We start from the raw sequence: 27,158 nt of genomic DNA, 5'->3' as shown, positions 1-27,158 counted from the left end.
TGAATGTTTTCAAATACAAAAAATATTGCCACCACAAGAATAGCTACTTTACATAACGTCTTTGCACTAATGGGTGTCCATGCCAGGATAGGCACTAAAACGAATGCATTACAACAATCCTAGGAGGTATAAAGTTTGACGCAATTTCGGCCCACTGGACACAGTATATAGATTGAACGTTATTACCATCTAAAACTCTGATTAAAAACTGGTTTGTATTTTGAACTTTTAGTACCGACAGAAATAATTACATAAATTAATCACGCTTCATTTTATGTTCCTTTGTTAAATGTATAACAAAGAGGGATATGTGGGTATTCACAATAAGAATCTGATTGCAAAATGGTGTACCAACAACTGGGTATCAATGAACCATTAGTCTTCGCGGATACACATTAAAAGTATGTCTCTTTAAAATTTATCTATTATTCAATCTAAATTATCTATCGAAAATTTCATAGGAATATTTAAATTTTATGTACATTAAATCTAACTACATTTACCAGTATTTTATTGCTGTTCTAAAAGTCAAATATTTTTATGGGCTACGTACGAGTAAACATATTTGGTAAGAGGCAATTTGTATGGAAATTTAAAAACAACTCCGAAAATTATTCGTACATTTACTGCTAATTTTCAAGTGATTGCGCGCCTGTCTTATTATTGATTGTTGTTACTTTTTGGCAAACTCGGCGACAAGGCTGAATTACAAATGGAAAAAATATAATTTATAATTATTTATTGCCAAGCATAATTTATGGCAACTGATCTACTGAATTGTTATTATTTTTTAAATACGCATTGTTTATTGTCAAGAAAATAAATGATTTAAGTTAATGCTCAATTATAAACTACGTCAATTTCAATACGATATTCACATACTCCAACGCTCGATTCGAAGATATATGGTACCACTTCATTATTCATTATTTCAAATAGGTAATTCGTGAGTCAAGTACTTTTAATAGCATTTTTTTTAATATTAATAAATGGTGTAGTGATCAATTCGGTTTTTTCAAGAAACACTGCAGGATAGCGTTTATAATTAACGAAGTGATAATCGTGTAATACGTGGGAATATCGCATACATAGTCATTGCGTATGGGGAAATTTATTATGAATGAAGACAAATTACTCACAATTTTTTAATGGAGCAAGGAACTCCTGGTCATTGGCGTTAAAAGTGGAATACCAAGTAGCTAAAGTTAGGAATCTGCAGAAATTGTGCACTAAATTCTGTGGTAATCTTTCGATTGTATTATTTGGTATTGTGCTAATAATAATCGATCTTAGCAAAACTTAGAAAATAATTGGTTGACATGGGGTAACAATGAGAGCCGAGAATGTTTCATCCTTTTTACAGGTTGCATTCGATGTTCAGTGCAACATCCATAGTTCCGGATTGATGAAGTTTTTACCGTATTAGTGATACATAACCTTGTGACTGTAAAAGAAAGTCATAAATTAATAATTGCTAATTTATTTAATAGCGTTCAATTTGGTGTTAATGGATAACCAACTGAAAATAAAGATAAGTTTCCACTGTCAGTTTAATTTGCCGCTAAATACTTTTTATCTAAAATCTGGTTGCCTCTTTCTGATAATTTTAAATACTTAGGATGTACTCGGGATTTTACCTAGTTATATGGATATTCTCTTTCCGATTTTGTAAAAAACATTTACCTCCAAACCTAGGCAAACGCCCTTCATTGCATCTTGCTATGTGTTACGGTTGCTGAGAAAAGCATTAATGAAAACACAGCACTATCCTCCCGAAATATTAAATTTTTAACTCAATTTGAACCCATTGAGGGATACTTGCTCGCAACAGTATGATCCAATAGAAAGCAATCAAACACATAATTTTGCTAATTAAGGACAAACATTGTATGATATGAAGATAGCAAGATGTGCATACGTAGCCTATGGTCGTTACTTCTCTATACTGTATTGCGATCTTATTCTTGACCCATATTGAATATTTTTATTCAAGTAGAATTTCTTTGCGAAAAAATTCAAATGGAATTTTTGGAATTGGGTAAGGGGGTAACTACCGGTTCTCCTATATGGTTTTAATTTGTAGATCCGTTTTAATCGCTGATAATAAAAACCAACTGCCGAACATTATTGTACCTAAAGTTTCTAATTGTTCCCGTAGAGATATTTTAATTATTCTTGCAGCCTTCGAAAGTTCTCGTCCATTAATAGAAGAGAGAAGCTTAATATTGTATGATTTCAGTTCTTTTCATTCATTAACAACCGATTTTTTTTCTTTTGTTTTTATTTTAGGTTAGCGCTAATATTAGTTTTATAATTAGGGATTGTTTTGGGGTTTTGTTGGTGGTTTTTATACCAGTAGCGTTAAGCGTACTATTCGCTTTTTGTTGTGATTGTAAATTATACCGAAATTCGCCTTTATTTCTCCTATGTGTATCGTTCCGTTTTTATTGGTTTTGTTCATTTAATACCTTACTATCCTTACCACTCATGCACATTTTCAAATCGCCTTTCTTGCTACGTTCTGTGTCGCATTTTTAGTTTTCTCTGTAGCGTCCTCTATTGTTTGTTTGTTGCACTGATTTTCCCACTTCACGTTTATTTTCCCGCCTTTGGTTATTTTCGCCTATTGTCCGTTACTTTTTGATTTTTCCCCAAATTTTTTCCTTGATTACGTGTTTCTTTTTATTTTCCGGAGACCAAGCCTCAAGGAAAAGCTATTATTTTGGGAGAGGCCCACATTTTGGGGATTTGCGTTATCCATTTACATAAATAAAATAATATCTAAAAATTATTGATTAGTATGATATTGTAAATATTAGATCTAGCAACCAGTTTGCCTATTGCTTGAATTTTTAATTTATTTTACATTTTTAGAAATTGTATCATTTCCTCCCTAGTCCTCATCCCTTTTCCTCTCTTAATTCATTTCATTAAAAAAAAGAAAACTGCAAACAATTTGTCATATTACCAAATTTATTTCATACAATCAATCGCAGGCAAGATTAAAGCTACAAGTTTCCTCCAATTTGGGTTTGTCCCCCCCTTTTAGCCTTAGCTTCCTTGACCATCACAGCAACTTTCCCATTTTTGGATACGGCTAACAGGGAAACAAAAGTCAGTGGCGCCTAAAATATAATCTCACATAAACGTATCTCAGTGAGCAGCCGCAGCCGTGGTTAGGGATATTACTTTCTTTTTGGTTTATCTTGTCCCCTTCATTTTCTGTGTCCTTGACGATGTTACAAATTCTAAGGTCGTGCAGACGTGCAGTTTATTTTACTATCGCAGAAATTCCATGTATCACTGGGAATTACTGAGCTACCGAATTTTGAAATTTAATCCGACCTATTAAGTGAATATAATTAACCGTAGTTCATTAATTGTGTTGCAGAAAACTTCGTTTGATTAGATTATGCCCAGTGTCAATAGAAGCGCACTTAATTAATACAGTTTTTGAGATATGTCCCAGATCCTTAGGGCACCCAGGAAGCCTGGGAATTAAATACAGAAGTTATAATTTTTTTACGTTATCACCCGAGTACGCCGGCCGGCCGGAATTTCCGACGTTCCCTTGATATTTTCATTCCGGTAAGTACGCAACGGGGTTAGTTTTCCTTGTTCGTTTTCCGGTAGCTAGTGGAGACCGTTAGTAAATTTGTGCTTCCATTTGGAGGTGGGAAATTTCTACCGTCCCGTGTGCCGTAATTTTGTTTTAGATATTCGCCGAACACCAAGTCCATTTGCTCGAAAGATCCCTAGAGTGTTCCTCTCCGTCTGATTGCTCGTGGCTTCCGAAACTGATCCGAAACTTGAATAGCTTTTTTACTAAATCAAGAAAATGGTTTTGAGTGATGGAAATCTTTATTTGGATATTCAGAATTGTTTCTCTTAAATGGAAAAGATGAGTGGTTGCATTTTCCATGACTCTCCGCAGGACTTTCTGGGGTAACTCTTCACATTCCTGTCGAATATTTTTAAGGACTGACCTGCTATTATCCGGGGAGTATAGGACGGGCGATCTTGCTAGCCATGCCAAATCGCCAAAACGGGAGATTTGTGTGTATGTGCGGTTGTAGCGTTTTGTTGAAACCACGTACTCTTCAAGCCCAACTCGTCCAATCCCGGCAATAAGAAGTAACCGCGACCTTATTGCAGTCCTAAAAAAAATACGGCCCTCTCCAGTGAAAGCCGCAGCATACAGTGTGGTGACACATGTGTTTTCTGTGCCCCAGAAACGAATATTTTGCTTATTCACACAACCGCTCAAGTTAAATTGTGTCTCTTCGCTCATGAATCGGCTTTGTAGCTCAGTGGTAGAGCGTTGGGCTACAAAACCGAAAAAAAATCCTACAATATGATCGAGCCCAATTGTGAACCTAAACCATTAAAAAAATTTCCCCAAAATCCGTCCAGCCGTTTAGTGAGCTATCCGGGTCTTCTCATCAACACTAAGTTACCCATACCTATCTTGTGCAAATGTCATAACCGTACTAAACGAAAACCTGTAAGCGAGGCTTCAAGTTTCACATTTATTGCTTACGGCATTATAGTTACTACTATGATACCAAGTCATAATGTGCTTAAAATTAAAAAGACACGAAATATGCCGACAGTGAAGTATTAATTATTTCTTGACGCAGGGAAAACAAATTTTTGAAGCACGGAGGCCCAAAAACTAAATTTTGGGAGCCAGTGTGAATGCCTTCATTGATAAATTGTGGCCACAATTGCAAAAAGAATACAAGAGTATAGGCATCATGAGGTAATGTTATAAGATAGTGCGGGAGCTACCTCATGTCACGTGTGTAGTTGTAGGTCCCCTAAGTTTTTGAACGGATCCTTAATAAACACCTATAGGAGCTTAAAAAACATTGGTCACGTGATTGAGATCATGGTCGTTTGGTCGCCATATTTAAAAATGGAAGGCACGTTGCTAGATATTTTGTTTAATTATATCTTCCCATACCTTCGAGTTTAATTATTTAAAGAAAATTTTACTGATTTATGGAAGCCAAACAACATGAAAATGTATCACTACTTCTTTAAATTACTTATGTATAAGAATTGCATTGGTCCCAAACATTGCCTTTACGTTTACAAGTCACAACACATTATTTCCAACCTTTTACAGAGACATTCCATTACTCTGAAGCACGTCTGGCAATTAGGTACATGCCTTAGGAAAATCTTTAAGGTTCTGTGGATCTGTCACTTGTGGAATTAAAGTACCGTCATTTATATATGTAACCATAGTTCAAGGGATTAAGTTTTTTACACGGTTCTTGAAACTTGAAACTTTGACATATGCCTACCTCTCCCAAGAGCATAAATCCGTTTATAATATTGCAAATAGCTTCATTTTATGTGAAGATTGTGTTACGTTCTTTTTGCTCGTAATTCAAATTTGGTATAGTATTCTTGTTCTTATTTATATCCTTACGCAATCTGGGTATCTTCTTTGCAATCCACTAGTTTAGATGTAAATTGTTCCTGTAGTAAATTTGTTATTTTCTTAGTATATGTTTCTTTGACATAGTTCTTGGTTTTGCCGACGGAGGTCGTGCAGAGTTTTCTTTAATTTCTTTCGGTGAACGTATTTCTATTTACAAGGACGAAATTCGATTATTATTTTCAGAAGAATACACGCCATTACAATTACTCGACAATTTTTGTCAACCTTTTTAGGATTTTTATTGATGCTGTATATGTTTAATGAAGTTTTCTCTTGTTATTTTGCTTTCTACACTTCCATGACGCATGTGCAGATGTATTTTACACGTTCTAAATCCGTTTTCGGTACCTATGTTAACAAAAATTAGTCATTCTCAAAAAATCAGTAAAACTTTCTTTAAAAAATTAAAAATGAACCATTGTGTTAGGATATATACTTAAACAAAAAATCTAGCCACGTGGGGGACATTTTTAAATTTGGCGACCAAACGACCATGATTTGGACTACGCGACCGAATTTTTTAAATACTCCCATAGATGCTTAACAAATGCCCGCAACTAAACTTAGGGGACGCACAACTGCACACATGACATGGGCTAGCTCCTAGACTAATAGGAACAGGTACCATAATAAAGTAAAGATCGCAACATTGCAATTTAAGTCATACATGGTTTATAAATTTATAAAATTTGGGATTTAAATCGCTCAAAATTAGATAAAGTGGGCATATGTCATCAGGTCGATTTTAATATCATCCGTAAGCTTATAATAAATTTCTTTAGAGATAATTTTATAGCTGCAACTTTTGTAATAAAGCCGAGATTCACGCAAACATGGCCATTTGACTTCCCACGTCCGTACCCTTTGCTACTTCGTGTAACCTTTCTGGCGTCACTTCGGATATTATGCACAACATTCAAACAATGTATTTTAATTGATGAAGCCTATTGTACGAGCAAAAACTTTGACAATACGCCCGATTCGTTTACATACAGCACAAAAGAGATCGCAATAAATCGAATTTAAGACAATAAATAATGATCGTTATCGATATTTGGAATTCAACGTTTAAAGCACGGAGGAAAAAAGGAGTAGGTATAGGTAAGTGATGTATTGCGGGTGTATGTGGCGGTATTTACGACGAAAAAGAAGAGCGGCTTAAAGTCACAGCCAAGGTGATCCGGTGTGGTTACCATCCAATTTATGATCCTCTAATGTATGTACACAACAGAAACCAGTTACCATTATACTTTTGATAATGCATTACGAATCTACAATTAAATAGGATCGCACATTTGGACGGAGGCTGATGGTCAAAGACCTCCAACATGAATTCGAAATTAGAATTTGAGAAATTCTTCTTCGTTTAGTTTGTTCACAAATTATTCGTTTTATTACTAAACTGGGTGAGTTGCAATCGTCCATTAGCTGAGTGGCAGCAAATCTTTCAATGGTTGATGTTTATGGTACTTACATCTTCGTTAATTTATCAAGGTTACGCCTTCATTAATTAACCTTTAGATTAATACCGTCACATTCAATCTGCAAACAAACTCTTTTCAACTGGCCCTCGGGCGTACCTCATCCAATTGTAAGGTTGGGGACAAAGAAGTCCGATTTTCTGAAAGGACTCGAGCATTTCCATAAGGCAAAGGCCATGATGAACGAAAATACGAACGACGGTATATCGTGCTAATATATCCATTATTTTTTCATAAAAACATTTTATGGCACCTGGTGACCAGTTTTGAAGCACCGTTACGCAACAATAATAACTGGTGATTGTCAGTTTCGCTTCTGAATGTTGCTAATATATTAATCATGCAGCACGCACCTAATGTAAGCCTTCTTTGATGAACCGCAATCGACTCAATCTAGGCGCGCGCCTAGTTCATCTGTGATTATGAATATTGATTACATGGTTATTTAAATTGCGTGCTTTCCTAATCCAGTAAAATTTGGCTGATCATTCGACAGCGAAGTAACTACATCGATAAGGCGATTCAAAGCTCATTACATGGTGCTACTTGGCTCCATATTTTATCGGATTAATATATGAATTTCCACTATAAACTTTAGTCTACTACATTTCAATTTACTAATCTGGCGTATTATAACTCGGAGGCTATAATTAACAGCAAAAAACTAAAAATTCTATTTAATTTTTGGTTCACCTTCAGGAAAGAATTTGTAATCATCATGTGGGAAAAAAATCGAACAAGGATCTACGAGAGTATAGCGTAAAGACTGTTTATTAACGATCCTCGAGATCGTTTATAATTTTGTATTGCTGCCTGTCTGTCCGTCTGTCTGGCTTGTGCACGATAACTTTATGTAACGGGCCAAAAAGTTACAGCCCAAAAACTGTCCAAACTCCAAACCTCCAAAAAAAGGGGTTCTTTTACAATTCATGTTACAAAGAACATATGAATGTCCGGTTTTCTGCGTTAGTAAATATTTCTTAAACCTCACGCAACTATGCATACAAATCAAAAGAAATTGCGAATGCGCAACACAACTTTTGTATTTGCGCAAGCTAATGTCGAATCAAAAAATTTGTTTTGTGCATAAGCAATCCTCTTTTTTAATTATTAAGTTATTTAACTGAAATCTCGAATAAAAGTAAAACTAATGGCGAATCAAACAATTTGTTTTGCGCATGCGCAAACCCAATTTTTTTATTTGTTGTATATTTAAATGAAATTTTGTATGTAGGCCTAGATGTAGGCACCTTGAGTAAAAGTAAAACTAATGTCGATTCAAAGAATTTGTTTTACAAGCTGATCTGGTGGGACAAAATCAACTTAAGGTGATTTGTAAAAATGATGTATGTGTGAATATCTGGAGGATCGTTCGGTATTCAGTTGTATCGGATGTTTAGATTTATTAATCTAAAAGGGGCACGTAATATAATAATAAATGCAAAATTACTGAGACTTAAAACAATGGTCGGTAATACAAGACATTAGCCAGGTTGCGGACAGCATTTTCCGTTATGTTAGACGGCCATTTTTCCTTATAATATAAGTTTATAAGTATAAAACATTTTTATAGCAAAGTTAAGTTGCGGTGTGTGCTGGGCGTGTTCAATTTTGCTTATAAGTTTGAAGGAGTCTTAACCTCACTTTTATTTTACATTGTGTTAAAATGTCCAAAGTTGGTGAAAATGAACTCCTTTTTTTAGAAGTTGATGACATTGAAAGTATCCTTATTTATAAAGCCTTCCTTCCTACTATGCTCTTAGACAAAAAGAAAAGAACTACCGCCAACATAAACACTGCACAATTGTAGGTTAGCAGGAAAATGTTATTTTTATGAGTGATTACCAGAGACATGGAAAGTCTCTGGTGATTACGTACTGCGCAGTGACACATTATAAGAACTTCATTTTCATTGGTTCCGCTATTTATAAATATATCGTACAAAAAGCCCTCATACCGTAAATTATTTCTACAAAAATTTATATTTCTTATGTTATAAGAAAAAATGGCCGTCTAACATAACGGAAAATGCTGTCCGCAACCTGGCTAATATTGGTAAATTTATCACACTCCTTATGGTTCCGTCCAAATTTTATAACATTACACATAGGGAATGCAATCCCGCAGGAAAATCTCAATCCCGGTATTTACGGGATCGTTAGATGTTAATCTCGCGGGGTCCCGCAATTTTAAATAAATTGTCAAATAAGCATTTTTGTGGGGTTAATTTCTGTATTAAAATAAATCGCTAATTATCACAATATTGAACAAAATAGTACCTTCAGCCTAACTTAGAACTCAAAAAAACCTCACCTGTACAGCACAAAAAGGTGAACTTCTAAAGTGCCTCAAAAATCATTACATTTTTAACCAAAAAAGTTTAACAATTATTTTAACAATATTTTCTCCGTTATGCGTTTCATTAACAAAGTAAACAGAGTCGTCCCTTTGGTCAACAAATTCCTCAGTCCCGCAAATCCCGCGGGAACCCGCCCCATTTATGTGCGGGATTAATCCCGCAAAAATGCTGCGGGATCCCGGTATTTCGGGATCCCGCGTTCCCGTTCCCGGTATTGCATTCCCTAATTATTCACTTTTTAAAAGCTACTAAAAGCTGTACAGACCAATCGAAGACTCGAAAGTTCTTAAGGATTAACAAAAACGTTTATGTGCACTTAAGGGCTCTAAAGCTCTCCAATAGACTCCTCTTGATGATTGGTGAAAACCTTTAAGACTTGTTGAAGACTCTTCAATACTTTGACAGACTCCAAAGGTCACGAAACTCAATGATTTTCAAGAATCAACAAGAGGAGGCTTTTGGGCAGAAAAGGTTCTTAGGTACACTTGTAGTAGCAATCAATGGAAACAGAGGATGAAAAGTGGAAGAAAGTTTATCCCCACTGTTGATAGTTTGGTGAACACAGCTGCGAGAAAACTGGATATAACCCTACGCAGTTTCTGACTGATAGCAGGTTAAAGTACCTCAAAAAATAAAATGAGGAACTTAAATTCTTTTCTGGTCGTTCTATGAGCGCTTATAATTCTTTGCAGAGGCATATCGTTGAAAATTCATCTCCGTAGCACTTAAACATTATTTTATTATGAAGGACCCGCCAGGTCCATCTGTCTATGAACACACATTCTCCCATCATGATATTCTAAGTCTCATCGAAATGAATGAATTGGTTTGTACAACAATTTACTTTTCTGCGCTAAATTAATTTTATCTTTCATGGTATTCCAATTAAAGGTCGCGGGGGGGGGGGGGGCTTCTTCATCGTACTCTAATGAAACGTCTCAACCATAGTCCTCCTCATCGTCCCCTTATCGTGATCGGTTATGATTCCTTACATCTTAAGAATAGATTGTTAGAAGAGAGTGATTGGGACGTCTGGAAGAAATATATGCATTGTCAAAACTTTAAGAGCGAAAATTTCGAAAACGGTTTATCGGGCGTCGGACGAAAGTACTTTCAAAGGCAAAATGAATCATCTGGATGTGATGGATGGAAGCAAATACCTTGAAAACGAAGTGTCGAAAGAGGGTACTCATAAAGGGCAAGTGGAACGTCAAAACTTTCAGTGCAAATGTCCGCAGAACGGCGTTTCGGAGGAAGGTACTTTCGAAGAGTGGAAAGATCGTCGAGACACATCTACTGGCGAGGTAAAAATGTAATTGTGAATATCTTGAAAATGTTGGAGGAAGGTACCTACAAAGGGAAAATTAAATATTTCGGAGACCTCAAAGGGCTTGATTCTTCTTGCAGTGTAGATTTTGAATTTATGCCGGGCGGCTTTAAATCTTTAGCATGTCCTGAAACGACATCTCTAATCACACCCGTCTTCATAGGATTTAAATGTGCACAGTGTGATTAAACAACCGTACTCGGCAGGTTGAAGTGAAATGATCGAGTTTTCCACTCCTATTCAAATGACAAAAGATCTAGCCTTTCAGCACCCTTAAAGGAATCGGGTTATTTTGTATACAAGAAGACAAAAAATATGGTTACCTTCGAGGTTACCTTATTCATACAGTAAACAGACCCCTCGGTCGTTCAACTCGAGGTATTGAGGATCTATTTCCGTTCGTTAAAAAAATTACATTATTGGTGGTCTTTATCGTAATTATTCCTTTGCAAAATATATTTTAAACTTGAAGGTCACCAAAACGTTTAGTTTACACGTGCTGTTCGAATTTCTCGTAGTCAAACGCCATGTCTCCCTGGATTTGGATATCACTAAAACTTCAATTGCACGCGGCTTCTCATTTACTATTATAATTTTTAACAGCTCTCTAGGAAATTTCTTTTCACGGCGGTTTAGGTTGAATTCTTTACACAAACTAAAATCCGAATTGTGCTAACATGCAGGTGATCGACTCAACTTGTTTACCTGCTCGACGCGAACGCTATCGTGATTTAACGCGAATTGTCCCACGGCTCTCTACCAACAACCTAACTTCCACTACTTTTCTATTTAATGTATGCTCGTTCTATGACTCGAACCTTACCCACCAATCAAAACTATCCGTGTGGATGATATACTCGGCAAGTAGGTAAAAAAAATGCGCTATACACCAAGCTTGATAATGGCAAAATCAACACATAATTCTAGCTATTTTCGTCCTACGTCACGAATTCCTGGCGCCTTAAGCTTTCACACGCATTACAAAAGTCAGGACTGTATGGAAATGGGAATATCAGAGTGAACGTTACGCAAACTTTTAAACCATTCCTTCAAGTTTGGGGAGATATAAAAATGATTGTAGTCAAGAGTCACTGACACACTTTGATAAATAAACGGACAAGCGATTTCACGGGTTAACAATGAAGGATTTATAGGTACATAATTTTGTTTAACTCCGCTAAGATCAATAACAGAGAACCGGTTTCACCAAGACAAATACCTGATTTGTTGTGAAAAGTAAAAATTACTGTACTCGTCAGAGCATACCGTTCAGACCGCTTAATCTGAAAAATCTTCACTAGCGTGCAGATATGGTTTAATTTAATTTAATTTTAATTTTATCCCTCTCTTGTTTTGGGCCCTCGACAGGCATGCGTCCAGTTACAGAGTGACCCGCATAATGCTATTTAGAGGTGCCTCTGCAGAAGGTCTTAAGTTGGTCTATACTACTCCGGTATTTACCTTACGAATTAGGCAAACTGCAGGAAAACCTAATTCGGAGTAGCCGGTAGAATGCTCGGAACTGGTCTAAGGTAATTTCCATCTCCGCCACAGATGAAAAATTCACCTCAACGCAGGTTCGAACACCCGACCTCCGGATTTATATTTATAAAAAAATTGCGTTTAAAATCAATTTCACTAAAATCCGGTCTGACAATAAGAATTTTTTTCGCTTGTTAGTTAACTAAAGTGTTGGTTTTTCTAATACGCGTATTAATTGAGCGAGGGAGCTGGTCGTCCTTGTTCAAAAGGTCGTTTTTCGCACATTAGGCAGTGCAAGCGTGAGGTTTTTCAAAAGGTTATTAAAGTGGTCGTTAAATTGAAGCATCCACCTCGAAAGAGCGATATTTATAATTTTTATTATAAGTAACCCACTTCATTTGAATCAATAAACAAGAAGTTAAAAAAAATCAGAAGCAAAACCAGTTTGTGTGTCTTTTTGTGCATCTGTGAAAGAAAATTATAAAAAATTTGATTAACTAATTTGTATTTCAATCGATCGAAAGTGCGTGGTGCATTGTTTACAGGCCCCTTTTTTCAGTTTTATTAGTCACTGTCGAATTTGTTTCGCGAGTAATAGATCAATTTGTGTTTAATAGAAGTCAGATTACTCAGGATAGTATAGTATAGTAGTATAGTAGAAACTGTCGAGGCTACTGAGGGTCCCCAAAATATTTAATTAAAGTACTCATCAAGATCATCGTCGTGGCTGGTATTGGAGATGCCCTTGGAGAATTATAATTATTTCGTATAGAAATTTTGTTAGAGACTGAGTTGAATTTAGAAAAATTTTATGCAATAAAACATTTTGAGTTATGCGCATTTTTTGCATTGATTGAGATGTAGAAATCAAAAGAAGCAGAGAAACGGAAAAGAGGCAGAGAAGTAAAATTTTGTTTCGCCGACTTAATTAAATACGATATTTGGTTGATAAGGAAGATCTATGAACATATCCATCGAAGGCTTCTGCATCAGTTCCTAAATTTCCACCACCAAGTAACGGCCCGGAAACAAAACTGTTTTTGTACATGATATCGCAGATTTCAACCCATGCGGTTGATTTACAAAATTGTTCACAGGAAAAGTAAAACTCCATCAATTGCGTCATTTCACGTAGTCGTCGGCTATGAAACATTTCATCTAGAAGCTTCCAACGGTCATTCGGTGATTTTTTTAGGAACCGGCAACAGAAAAGTTAATCTACCTTAGTATTGGACGAACCAGGAACCTTGTTACTCGCGACGGAAACAGCGTACCTACGCTGATAGTTTACTACTTTGAAATTTGCAAATAAATATCCACTTAACAAAATCTTTCTTGTATTATAAACGGGTGTTCCCATAATATCGCAGATTTAAACACTAATCTGTGATAATATTTTCAATTTCCTGTGTATCTCAAAAAACAATTTCATACACCAATCCTGGTTCGTTTCTTTTCACCTTCTACCCTACAATTTCACAGATTATCTATTTCCGACTGTAAATTTATTCAAGTCGAAGCTAAAATGTGCGTTCAAAACATTTATCTTCGCAGAACGTCCCACATTCGCCCAATCAAAATGCCGCGTGCATTTCTTCGAGAAATAAAATCAACTTTTGTTTGCCATTTTATTCCGAAGCATCTGAAGAAGTTCTGACCGGCACAAGTACAAGGTCACCAGGTCTGTAAACGAATGCGTAATTTATGGATACCTACCCATGAGTAGGTTACTAAACATTTTAACCCTTCCTGAGTTGCGACGCGAATACAAGCTTTGACCCAAATATTAAAGTAAATGACTTAACAATTATTATACTTAAGCAATAATAAAAAGCGGTAGCGGCGCACTTTTTCTCTCGAGATTTATATTACAAATTGTCACAAGAAGTGGTCTCAAACTCTTCTTGTCGGGATAATCAAAAATAATTCTCGGAAATCAAGTATAAAAGCATTTGGTTTGAAGTAATTTATGGGCCATATGGACCACTCATTAAAACTATTTTTGTGAGTCTCTTTTGTTGTTTTACTAATTTGACGACTGTAATTACACAGTAATTTCTACTAATAACACGATCTTATGTACTGCGTATGTATTTTATTTATTAATTGGTGTCCCACTTAATTTATGTGACCGAAAAAGTAGGAGACAGTCGTAAATTTAGATTTCGTAATGTAAGAAAACAACGTGTACTGTTTTATGCGTTGGTTGAGTAACGTATAATTTTCTTATTTTCAAGAGGAAACGTAACCACAAAATGGCATAATACGAAAGATATAAGAATCATCGCCGCAAAAATAGCAGTGCAATGGTTAATAAAAGACATCATACAGTTTGAAACTGTCTCTAACTGGTAGCTTACGAATATTTTTCCATTATTGGGCTTTAAAACCATCCATTTGGACAAGTTCAAAAGGATCGCGATTTATTTATTAAAATCAAGTGCATAAAACCAAATGATAGTTAATGAACAAATTTTAATTTATTTATAAACATTTAAATTTTAAGTAAAAAAAGGTTTAAAGATTTAAGAGATTGTAGAAGCAAAAGTGCCCATAACACTAGCAGCATTGCCGCGCTGAATGGCCAGACTAATTTTTTGAATAAGGAATGTTTTTGAACGGTGCTCTCCTGTGGCATTTTTCATCCGTACACCAGGGCCCAAGGGTTTCAACAGCGAAAGGAAAAAGATAGATAGATAGATCTTTATTGTGTGCACTTACACCCGTCAACAATTAATAAGCAAATATATAATATATAAAAACATGCCAATTTGAAGTATAGATTTATATAAAAAAATAAATATATATAACGACATTACGTTATTCAGACAAAAAATCACAAAAATATAAACAAATTTGTTAAATATATTTGCACTCACGGACGAATTCATCAATAGAATAGAAGGCATTTTCGATGAGATAATTTTTGATTTTTTTCTTGAAAGGCGCAAGGTACAAACAAGTGAGATGAGTTGGAAGACAGTTGTATAATGACATATATAGAATACCATGTTGTGTTGTGGACAGACGACAGTATTTAACTCGAATCATATCCTTTTTCCTCGTATCAAAATGATGTACCTATTTCCCAAGGATGCTATATAATATACCTATTTCCGATTGCTTTGGAAAGCATGCAATATTAGTTTTAGCAAAACACAAAGCTTCTAAAATATAGAGAGAAGGAAAAGTCAATATTTTATAAGCAATAAAAGCACTACGACAGTCTTCTCTAAACTTGAGGCCTGTTACTACACGCACTGCTTTACGTTGCAATCGGAATACATCTTTCCAGTGAGAACTATTTCCCCAGGCTATAATCGCATAGGTAAGAGTACTTTGTATTAAAGAATAGTATGCCGCTTTTAGAACTTTTAAAGAAACACTGTTGCACAAATATCTTAATAGATATATAGGTTTGTTAAGTTTATTGGCAACATTATCAGAATGGCGTTCAAAATTTAGACGAGTATCTACTATCTAACTGGTAACCTGCATTGATAATTTCCTGATATTTCCTCAACTTGTTAGCAGCAGCTTGTCTCGCAACTTCTCCAGTGAAATGCGAGGAAAGCGACAAGTGAGAAGAGGCAAGTGTATCAGAACAAGTCCCATCCCAAATTAAGTGTAGACCATGAGACCAAGGGATCAGAGTCATACCATCTACCCGTTTTCCGTGTGTTCTCGATAGTCCCAGGGGTTCTAATGTTGAAGCAAGAGCTTTCTGAATGATGCAATTGAGTTCGCGTTGACGTGATAATCTTCCAGAACTTTTCTGACAAGAGAGACCATGTGTGCCTTGGCGGTCAACAAGCATGCCACATATACAGTGGTGGGATTCACAAGTTGTGCAACCTAGAAGTAGAGCCAGTGCTATTCGAAAAACATTATCATTCAGTAGCGTTCCCAGATTCAGATTTACCCAGTTTCTCTGAACAGCGGGTTCTATACGAAGTTTCCCATAATTTAGTGAAAGCCAAGTTCCTAAATTCTCTTTATCCACTTATACAGGTCAAGTCAATTTCTCCGGTTAGAAACATTAAGGAGTTGACTAAACCAGTAACAGCGTGTATGGAAGAAAGAAAGGCGGCAAAATGAATGTCAGCAACTCTACGAATGCCAAGACCTCCATTTTTAATTGGTAAAGATGCCACATTTAACTGGGTAGGATCTAACTTTACATTAACTATCTTCTCGAGAGTTGTAAATATTGTTGTATCAAACATGTGGACAAAATCGGTAAATCCATTTAAAGGTGTTGCCCGAAGAAGATACAGGAGCTTCGGGATTGCTAAGCAGTTCCGTAGTAGCGGTGTGAGTATTAAGCAACTCCAGGCGTTCAAACAATATTTTCATTTCTTCAAGTTTTCGATTTAGAATATTGGCAGTAGCTTGTGGGATCAAAGGTGCTCCTAAAAGTGTCACATCTTCCACAATTAATTTTATTCCAGGAGAAATAGCAGCAAAAGATTCAAACACCGCATTATCAAATGATATTTTGTAAGGAAAAATGCATTTCAATTTGACTACTGTAATATTAATTGCAATGTTTGTTCCCTTGGAATGAGCTGGGTGAAGGCAGGCACCTGATTTGATTCCAGTTTAAAATACCTGCCTGTTGTCACGATCGATGTGGGCCCCAGAATACTTTTGGTGAACATTTTGTAGGTTTTCGATACCTAAAAGCCGTTAATAATGATGATTCTGCCATTCAGGCTCTAGGACGCTATTTTGATGATGTCTGTCTAAAAATGTGTATCGATTTATTTGCTTCATTACAAAGCATTATTTTGGTTGTCGACTGTCGACCTTCATCTTCCTTATTTTTCTAACGAGAGCCATGTTTAGTTACACTGCATTTTACTAATACAGCTAAAAGCGTTAGATTAGAACGCATGGAATTTTAATTGCCATCTCTTCGGAGACGCTTTACCTACCATTCTGTTGACCTACCAGCATGCAACCTTGGGTTAAATTAATCGTCGCCTGCGAGTGCCAACACCTTTGGTATCTTCCACTTGCTGATAACGAGCGACCAATTTCTGGAATTGGGTCACCTGGTCATGAACGAGACTTGATATCTGGATTCGATACTTAACAAAGAGACAACTTCCATAACTCTTTAGTGTATTAATGAATAACTATTTTGCTTCTTCGGAGTTAAATGGTATCACATTCAGGTAATTTGTTAACATTATTACCTATTTAATATCTATGCCATCTCGGTTAAGTTATAATCAAGTTTGAAACGTGAATCTTGTTAGAAGCCACCACTTCTTTCTGGAGAGGTTGGCCAATAAAGTACAGTACCTACCTGTTTTAGAAGTAGATTACGAGCAGAGCGATGCCCTTCAGCCATTAGTCAATTAATTATATACCGAACTCTGCGGCTTGGGAGCTTTCTTTTGATTATTTGCATGTTTTGGATGCGAGAACTGAGAATTGCCTTATATGTTTTACTTGTACGCAGCGCCCAACCGTTATAAATGGTTCAAGTATGAGTAGGCGCCTCGAAGTACTAATACTGTTTTCCTAAAAGTTGGAAAATGCATCCAGTAAAATTGACTGCGATAAATTTGCCCTAGAAAACATATCCCCGGAATATTCGTAACTTGGAAAATTCACCCTACAAAAATTTCCAGTAGAGAAAAGTTCGCCCAGGGAATATTCGACATCGGAGAAATTGGCCTGTACTGACCTCCGCCCTCCTTTTTTTGTGACGTTGTCTACTGCTTAGTAATTATATGGGCCATAGTGAAGATACTGAATGTCTAAATTTGCAAATGGGACACGTGGGTATATTCCGAATCTGCCGGCCGTTTTACTCCCGGGTCAGAAGGGCTTCATTTCGTTTCAGCCATTTGGTGTTGGTAGTTTTAACTGTGAATATGACCGATATCTTAGCACTTAGCGCCATTTCAGTATCGGAACAAAAAGGTGGATAAATGAATGTGAATTTTGTGGTGCTAGTTTTCTTTTTCATCAATTTTAGTTATACGTTTGTTGCATAGCGTTTGGACGTTTTTTCAAAGAAATTAAGTGAATTGACATTTCTTGCTGCGTTTTGAAGGGGCCCACTATAGAATCTGCTAAGACCGTTTCGCCGATTTGGAATGGGAGTTGGGTTTCCAGGTGCGTTCTGCACGGACCGACTATAGAATCCTATGGGTGTTAAGAACATGTCTGCAAACGAAGCACGTCTGCAATTGGTCAATACGGCTTGTCGAATCCAACGCCATATCGAGGCCTTCGTAGCGAAAATAAGTAGCGTCGAAACCACCAGTAGAGACAGTAGAGCTGGGAAAGTCTTTTTACGCCCTTAAAACGTCTTCTGAAGCTGGAAGTCGCGGATCATTCATTCTCTGTAGCCAAACTCACAGCAGCCCAACTAGCCGCACCGCCGCTCCGTCCCACATAGTCCCGGACTCTCAGCAACCCAACCAGCCGCCGCCTTGCAAAATATATTTATTCGTTTTGTTATTTGTATATTGACTTGGTCCGTTACCACAACGACCCCGTAACATGGGGTGTTCCGCTTTGAAAACTACAAAACTATATTTCTCGAAAATTGTGCAAATATCTTGGTCCGCAAAGTCACGGTGGTTCGGTGGGCATGATTTCTCGCTCTTGGCTTAATTTCTATCTTCGGGATCTATCCAGTGTGCTGATTGGCTCACGATGCGCTTCTGCGAAAACGACCGGCGCTGATTTTGTTTTAATTACAATAACCCGCTTCATTTACCTCATCCTGAATTATTATTAAATATTAATTTATTCTATTTACATCTGAAGTAAAATTGCATTTATAACCGCGTTTGTTACTTTATATTTCTAATTCCCTTTTAGCTTCCTTGCGGTTAAATAAAACAAAACCCACTGTAACACTGTACTGATGCCGTACTACGATCATGAAATTAATAAAAATAGGTGGAGGACACCTAAGCGTGGTTTTCAACAAAAAAATTGCGGGAGAAGCCCTAAATTTTCCACAATCTTAATACAAAGTTCACATAATTTCGTCGAAATATGAGATTATGTTACCTAATCGGCGGTCGATAACAAAGAGGCAGTTTATAGAATATGCGAAAGGTGGCCCTTCCTTTTTCGAGTGTTAAAGGCAATCGATGCTAGTCACTGGCTGATACGAAAAGTGCGTTCGAAGTTAACCGGCGGTCGATATCAAAGCGGCTGTCTATGGAAAAGGTGTCCCTTCCCTCTTCTAGTATACAAGGCGCTTGATGCTAATTACCGGCTTATACGTTCAATTATACGGAAGTGAATCCAAAAGTGGTTTTATTAGAGTGTAGAAATACAGTTAACATATTCTCTTACAAAAATTAGCTGTTACTTCTTAAGATTTTTCAGTTTCACTAACTTAAGAATGACGAAATATAAGTAACATAACCTCAGATTTCAGCGAAATGGGGTGAACTTTGGTAAAAATTTGGGTCATGTCGACTGTTCTAAGCACAAACCCGACATACCAATGCAGCACTATTAAACGTGAAGCACTACCAAAATTGACGTTGTGGATAGTACAGGTCCGTACGATAGACAATGAAATGAAAAGTAACGAAAAATTAATAGGTCTGGTTGTAATAAACCGAAAAGCTAACTGGCTAATCAAACCAAAAGGTAAAGATTCAGGTCTCTGGGTTGGAGTAAACTTGGAAACACAGGTGCAGGAATAAGTTTATGGCATGAAATACACTAGGGATTATGTTTATGTTCTGCATGAAGTATACGAGAAGGAGCTCAAATAAGTATCAATATAAGAAGGGATTTCAATTTCAATGGATGGAGATTGGACGGCAGCACGCGACATCTAACGTGCGGAGTTTACATGACTCCAAAAATGATACCACGAACTGAAGTGATAATTAGGGCTAGCGTGTGCACAACCGACGCAGCCCCCCAGACGGAAAAGGAAGAACTACCCTCCACCCCTTTCCCTAGGCGTAGGAAACTCCAAGAGGAGATTGAATGCGAGAAATTATTTCAATATCTAATTAAGCAATTACCTCTAACGGATAGGATAGACGTTTCCATGGTCTGATTACAATATTGGAGATGAAAAATGGCTACCCCATTTGCCTCAAGGCAATATCACCATTGTACAGAAGCACATCTTGTCATAATGAAGAAGCGACTGTTATTTGCATAAATTACGATATGGAATTGAATTAAAATAACAATCTCAAAATTGGACATCGGCATTAAAATCTCCACGCAAATATTTAAGACGGGTTTTTAAGAAATTAATGTTTGCCTCAAAAGGAGCGCGTTAAAATCTGGCATGGCTTCATTTATGATCTCTTTACTTCTCAAGATAGCACACAGATTGTTTCCTGAACCACTTATCTATCGAATAATTATCTCGTTTCTACGCTACGGTTAATATTGGGACCATTTCGTAACTCAATTATGAAATTCTCCGCCAAGCTTTTTTCATTGTAATTTATTTACCAAATTTATTTTTGTATTTATAAAAGTATGTGAATCGGTACGGAGCTTCCGTGATTGCGCATTGCAAATATAGATTGTAAATACTACGAGGTAGTTGCTCCGAGGCACGTGCACATGTGGGTGATGTTATCTAGTAACGATATCGATTAGTCATCTCCTTCTCTAGTAAGACTTTCGAGCGCCGCGGCGCCAACCAGTTTTAAGATGATACATCTACAAAGTGAGCGTAAACGGCACGAAAGTCTCACGAGCAGCACTTCAGAGCGATTGCCACTTACGACGTTACATATCATCCCATCTCGTAACGCAATTTCAAAAGCGCACAAACACATAAAGCTCAAATAGAAAGGACAATTTCAGTAAATCTAATTTTATTTAGCGGAGAAAGTAACGCGTTCGCGATAGATGGGGATTAATTGGAATAAAGAGCACATAAAAAAAACTCTTTCTCTCCTTTGAGCATTAAATTTAAAATATATAGGGCGAAAAGGTATAGAAAGAAAGTAAAGCGGCGATGAATTCGAAATAAATGTAAATTCGCGGTTGAAAAATTGCGTGAGCAATGGGAATGATATACAAAAAAAAACGGACATGATACGTGAAAACTTCAAAGTACAGGAGGGGTTGTTTCCTTAAAATTGGGATTATGTTAAGCAAAAAGACGTACGAAGAAAAGTTTTATACATTAGTCTTAGACTTCTTTCTGGAAATTTTCTTTCTGCGCTTTTTTTATTTTCCTGTTTACTCAGAAACTAGCAAATAACAATTTCATATTTTTGAGATTCTACGAAAGTTTCGTGGAAATTAATGTTTGCATTGCATTTACATGTAGAATAGGTGCCATTCTTACAGCAAAAGAATAGGACTATTCAATGCTAGAACTTCCCGTTGTTCGATACTGGAAACCTTCAACTTGAGATACAGTTTCTATAACAAAATCAGAAGTTAATTACTAATTACTTAATAACAAGTAGATGATTTTCATTATTTTTATCGTTATCCGCAGAGGTGAATTCATGAAATGCAAAAATAAACAATTCGTTTTAATGGGTATTTTTTATTTTTTTAAATTTATTTTTTGGTTTAACGAAACGTTTCTTACTTCTTGGCATTTGTATCCCCTGAAAAATACACTTCAATAAATAAACAACCGCGGAAAGTAAAAGGCTATTGCCGTTCATCAAAGAAAACCGATTAAACTTTTAATTGCGTTGATCTGAACTCAAACCAAAATCAATGAAAAGTAATACGAAAGAACCGAGACACCGTAAAAGTAAACGATTAAGTAACACGGCTGCATTTACCCTTACGTATGCTAAATGAAACTAAAGTAAATCAAAACTAAAGCGTCCAATTTAAAATGCTTTTACAATATTTACAATGGAAATTATCGCTTAAATGAACACGTGTATTCTATTATGTGAAATTTTACATGAAAGTCAATAATTTTTAATAATCCTTGCACGAGATAGTCGACATAAGCTGGACGGCTGGATAATACACATCACATGCCCGCCGCTCATTATTACTCAAATTCACTTACAGTGCTTTCGTTTGGCCAATCAAAGTATATACATGCAGTATATTATCAAAACTTATTATTTTCTTATTATAATCGGCAACAACTTAGTACCAAACAATAGTCATAGCTATTTTGAAGCTTCATTTGGCTCTCCTGATCGAAACACCGTAACTCTCGAACCCCCGCCAATTTGGCAAGCTTCTGTATTTTGTCCAAAAAGTCGTTAGCAACCCTCCGATTACTTCCAGAAGGGAAAATGTAGTATTTTCAGCACATGACCACCTGAAAAAGACATTTTCTGTTGGAGAAGACCATCGATACCTGACTCATCCTTGGGAATCTCAGTCCTACATTTACGTCCTGGAGTATTCAGCGGCGGTAATGGGTCGCAGAAGCAAAGGGGCGTCCTGGAATGGTACAGGATTCAGATTACTTCCGCAGCATTGAAGATTGGACGGTATACAACCTTCCACACAGAACTCGTTTCGTAATTCATCAATTTTTCGGATGCACCCTATCGCTGGTTCGAAATAGCAGTTAATTTCTAACATCGATGTTAGCTTCACACCAACCACTCTCCACTTAGTTGCAGGTAGATATTATCTAGGATTAGATCTCAGCCCTTTCTGTGTGGTTAAAAAATTCAACTACGCCGATTAAAACAGCGCTATTGATCTTTACGCAGCATGGTGATGCTTTTCGGGACAATGTACGGTTTCGTCATTTTTTCTCAAAGTGGGTTTTTTTGCGTATCGGTACTCCTTTTGTTTATAAGTTATCCATGACAGTTTCCAAAGAATCTCCCTCGATGCATGCGCCACCCGTGACGACTTCTGGTTCTACGGGACAGTCGCGTAGCGGACTCACTTCTCAAATAGGAAACAGACCTGTGTATCAACCCTAGCGAATAGACGATTCGATTTTAATATGACGTGGTGATGAACTTTAGGTTCTCTAAATCCTGTCGCTTCTCGGAAATCACAGCAACTCTCGGGTGGTTTTTGCCCCACTTCTTCTCTAGGTATCAGAGAAATGTCGTCCCTATGTCCAGAGTTTTGCAGCGTTAGGGGTGGGTTAGGTCAAACAGAGGGTTTCTTCCGAAGTTGAGATTGCGCCTGCACAGTTTTGTAAATTGGGTCATTATTTGGCAGGATACACATTTTGTATATGGGCGAGTGGTTTTGGAATACTGTTTGACATTTTAAATACGTGTGAAAGCTGAAGGCGCCGGTGAGTCGTGATAGATAAATTCAAATTACAGGGAGATTTTATTTATTTTGCAGTTGTTATCGAAAGTGCTACGTAGCGTGCGAATTGCTGATTGAGAGGGATTTCACTTCACGTGGAGTAAATTTATAGATTTGGACGGAAAAAATAATATTTATTGAGGGAAAGAGTTGTGCATGCTGTGGGTGTCAATTAATCGATCGGTTCGGAGAAAACCGTCAGAAAATTCAATTTAAGCGATCGAGATTATTAGAATCTGCGAACAATAGTGGATATTTCACAAACTCTAAGCAAAGTGGGATTGCAAAATACTAGACACTACTGCGAGTACGTGAAATTAGACGCGCGGAATAGTATTTTACATTATTAGCCAGGTAAATGAGTTTTTACTGGCGATAGGAGAAGTTGACTAGCGAGCCGTTAGGCGAGCTTGTCATCTCCTAGAGCCAGTAAAAACTATTACCTGGCGTATAATGTACAATATTTTATTTGTTACTCATTTGTAAACGTAAATAATTAGTTCTTAAATTGATTTCGAAGGAATGTCTAAAATATCATATTATCCATGTAACAGAGACTTCGCATTAATTCTGGCCAATGAAATTACTAGATTACTAACTTGTAAAATTTTTACAAGTCTGCTGTCAGTTTTACAGGTCTGCTATCAGTTTTACAAGTCAGTAGCGTTTAAACATGACGTTTACCCGTTTGCGTTTTGTCTTGTTAATCAACGTTTACAACTGAGTAACAAATAAATAAATTAAAGTGTCCTAAAGGTGAATGAACTAACAATATCACTACATTACGTCATTTTTCAACCGTCTTCAGTGGTTGATTGTGCGCAAATACTTTGCTTTCCCCAATGATGTTGATACTTACCTAAATTCTAAATTTTTGTGGGAGAGAGTTTCAACTTCAGAACAAAAAAATCATTTATTATATGTATATGTATAATAAGGTAGCCGGACGTATTTTTATATTCCAAATAAACCAATTCCTTTAAGGGCGTTGAAAGTTTGAATTTTTATCATTTAAATAATAATGGGAACTTCAAAAGATTCGGTCAATTATTTCAAGGGAAATTAAAGCTTTTACATTGAATTTATAATAATAATAATAATGATGCCTTTATTGAGTAGCAGCTGCAAAATATAGAAAAGAAAATGATAGTAATAATTACAGTTCAAAGGGCGGATATTATAGTTTAGATTATAGTTAGATTACGTCAATCCTCCAGCCGAGTTCAATTTCAACTTATCAATTTTACTTCTTCTCCTTCTTTCTATCTATGGTTAGTCTTCCAATATCGTAATTAAATTGAGGGGGTACAATACAAAAATAAACCGAGCTGTGATACGTTAATATGTTAAAAATGTCCAGGTGCAGGTCTACAACTTTATCAGCAAATGGTGTCCACAAAAACACCGACTTAATGCAAATCCCAAACCTCGTCCCAAACAATAAAATGGCTACGATGCTATTTCATAAATCGCAATAAGGCAAACTACAACGAACGCCAAAGAAACGACGACGCAATAAAACGGTAATTAATAAATACCTTTATAGTTGCATCGATCCGTGCGTTCCAAACCTTATCCAATCATCCATAAACTCGTGGATGCTTTTATGTGTAATGGTTTGGTTCCACCTCCAGGATTTGTATATGGTTTGGAACGCACGGACCGACCAAACTTCTGGGCGTGGCTTTTCATTGATTGTTTCTTTTAGGTAGAAATGAAGTTGATTTTCCAGCTATACTCTACACGGACCGATCACAGAATTCGCGGGTTACATTCCGTCGTGAGAATTTTCAAGTTTCACGTTTTTTTTCTTGGAAATGCTGCGAAAATCTTCGTCCGGGCGCAGCTACGGTTCTATGGAAATGATATTTGGCTTTCAACGTAATTTCGCTCTTCTAGTTTTCGCCTCGAAGAAGATTCGCAAAAAAAATGCACGGCTCGGCTCTGCGAACACAACTAGCGCAGATTTTGCACTGGGTGATGCCGTACAATCATTAGGGGGGGGTCATCATGTTTCATTCCTCCGACATCCCTGACTACAGGGACGCCGGAGGCGAGCTACTCAGGCTTGCCAGAGCCTCTTCGGCCAGAGAACGGGAATGTAAGGATAGGTAAAGTTAGGGATGGGAACGGAAGGAACAGCGTTATGGTGCTGAGGGGGAGAATAGTGCTGCTTTTCCTACTATATGCACGTGTCGGTTTCGTAAAATATAAACCAATCAACGGTTCATCTTACTACACTGGATTGTATAAATATCTATCTCGCGCTAGTATAAAGTTTATGTCATTCAACATTGATAACATATAGACGTATTTAACAACCTAATTCCGAATACATTCTGTAAAACACAAAATCATGTTTTTCTTGTTCCCGTTCCCGTTGGAATTTCGGAACGTATTTTACTACATCGGAAACCGTCGTGGGCATACGTAATTGATACGTTTGACCGTCTATTTTTTCGCGGTACACTACTAACCGGCGATTCCTTAACCGGCAATAACCAAATCGATCAGACAAATACTTTTCAAGATACGAATTATGAGGTTTCAAAAGAAACCAGAAAGAAATGAAGAATTTTTTAAATTTTAATTAACGACTAATAATAAAACAAAATTGTGCACGAATAAATTGCTTTAGTAATGAAGATTACATCCATATGAGTCTGTAAATATCTATTTTAATAGTCTGTTAATCTGCGTACAGATTTGATATATCGCCTAAGTGAACTTATCTAAACCTTAATTTTTGTATTTGCAATATAGGAGTGTCTTGGCCAAACCTACACCTATGCACTTCTATGGTTGAATGTCAGAAACTAAATTGTTAAAAGGTACAAAGCACAAAAAAGACAATTAATATAATCCAAATGAGGTAATTATAGCGGACTGAAGTGATTTATATCATTGACAACATTAATTATCACAAGTTGTTCGTTCGGGTTGAGCTTGCTTCTCACTATGACAAGGAAGATTAGGTATATTCATTAGACGACTAAACATTTTAGGATGCAATCGACATTGTTTATGTAATTAGAAGCAGACTAAAATGGAAAAAAGTTAATCGTACCATGACATTAAAGCCTAAAAGTTACTGTTATCCCTACATGTAGTATTTAGAAGCTCAACACTTACAGGTTTTCTAATTTTGATTTATTACGTTACGACCTTTACGTAATTTTCACTTCTGGTACGAAAGAGACTAATACCAGATTCGTTTACGTTAAGCTCAAAACTAGCTAACCATTTTAATGATTTTATATAAGAAGCAGGTAGGTATATAATTTACTGTAGCAATTAATATCGATCCATCACTACTAAAAGCAATTTAAATGTAAAGTATGTAAGTTACGCGTTTTCGTACTTTGGTATTCCAGCACGTTTGAATGATAAGTTCAATAGTTAACAATGTGTATGGGAATTAACGATTTATTGGGTTCCACATCAAAAGTTCCGTCATGTAAGTGCGAAAATATATACAGGCTCATTTAAATATTATGACTTTTATTCTTTTAGACAGAGAAACTGATTAATAGCCGACAAGGATTATTACATCGTATAATTTTATATATTTTCAGTCCTTTACAAGCGTTATTTTATCTGACAATTAATTACACTGGCCGATGATAACCTCGGCGAAAAATTATAGTAACTGTGTGCATCGATTGTGCGAATGTCTTCCATAAATTTCTTCATTTTAATATCAAAAAGTTAGTTTTATAGAAATTTATTTCCGTATTCGTGCGAACTCGACGGGGTACAAAGTAGTTAGGACTCAAATTTGGACATGGATTAACCGTAAACAGTTTCGAAAAATCGCGTTTC

The 27,158-nt window shown here is 36.5% G+C and overlaps 1 protein-coding gene and 1 long non-coding RNA gene across 10 annotated transcripts in view; one reads left to right on the top strand and one right to left on the bottom strand.

Annotated features, from left to right (window-relative positions):
* The window catches only part of LOC116170264 (voltage-dependent L-type calcium channel subunit beta-2), a 272,421-nt gene that overhangs the window by 78,297 nt on the left and 166,966 nt on the right, over positions 1-27,158 (bottom strand). The window lies entirely within an intron of this gene.
* On the top strand, positions 352-25,950 carry LOC116170265. The gene is made up of 3 exons (XR_004145202.1): positions 352-401; positions 24,697-24,859; positions 25,045-25,950. It is a non-coding gene; the product is annotated as an uncharacterized LOC116170265 (long non-coding RNA).

Source organism: Photinus pyralis, unplaced genomic scaffold (assembly GCF_008802855.1).
Source record: "Photinus pyralis isolate 1611_PpyrPB1 unplaced genomic scaffold, Ppyr1.3 Ppyr1.4_LG5, whole genome shotgun sequence".
Classification (NCBI taxonomy): Eukaryota; Metazoa; Arthropoda; class Insecta; order Coleoptera; family Lampyridae; genus Photinus; species Photinus pyralis.
The sequence above is the reverse complement of the archived record's forward strand: the minus strand, read 5'-3'. Positions and strand labels throughout refer to the sequence as shown.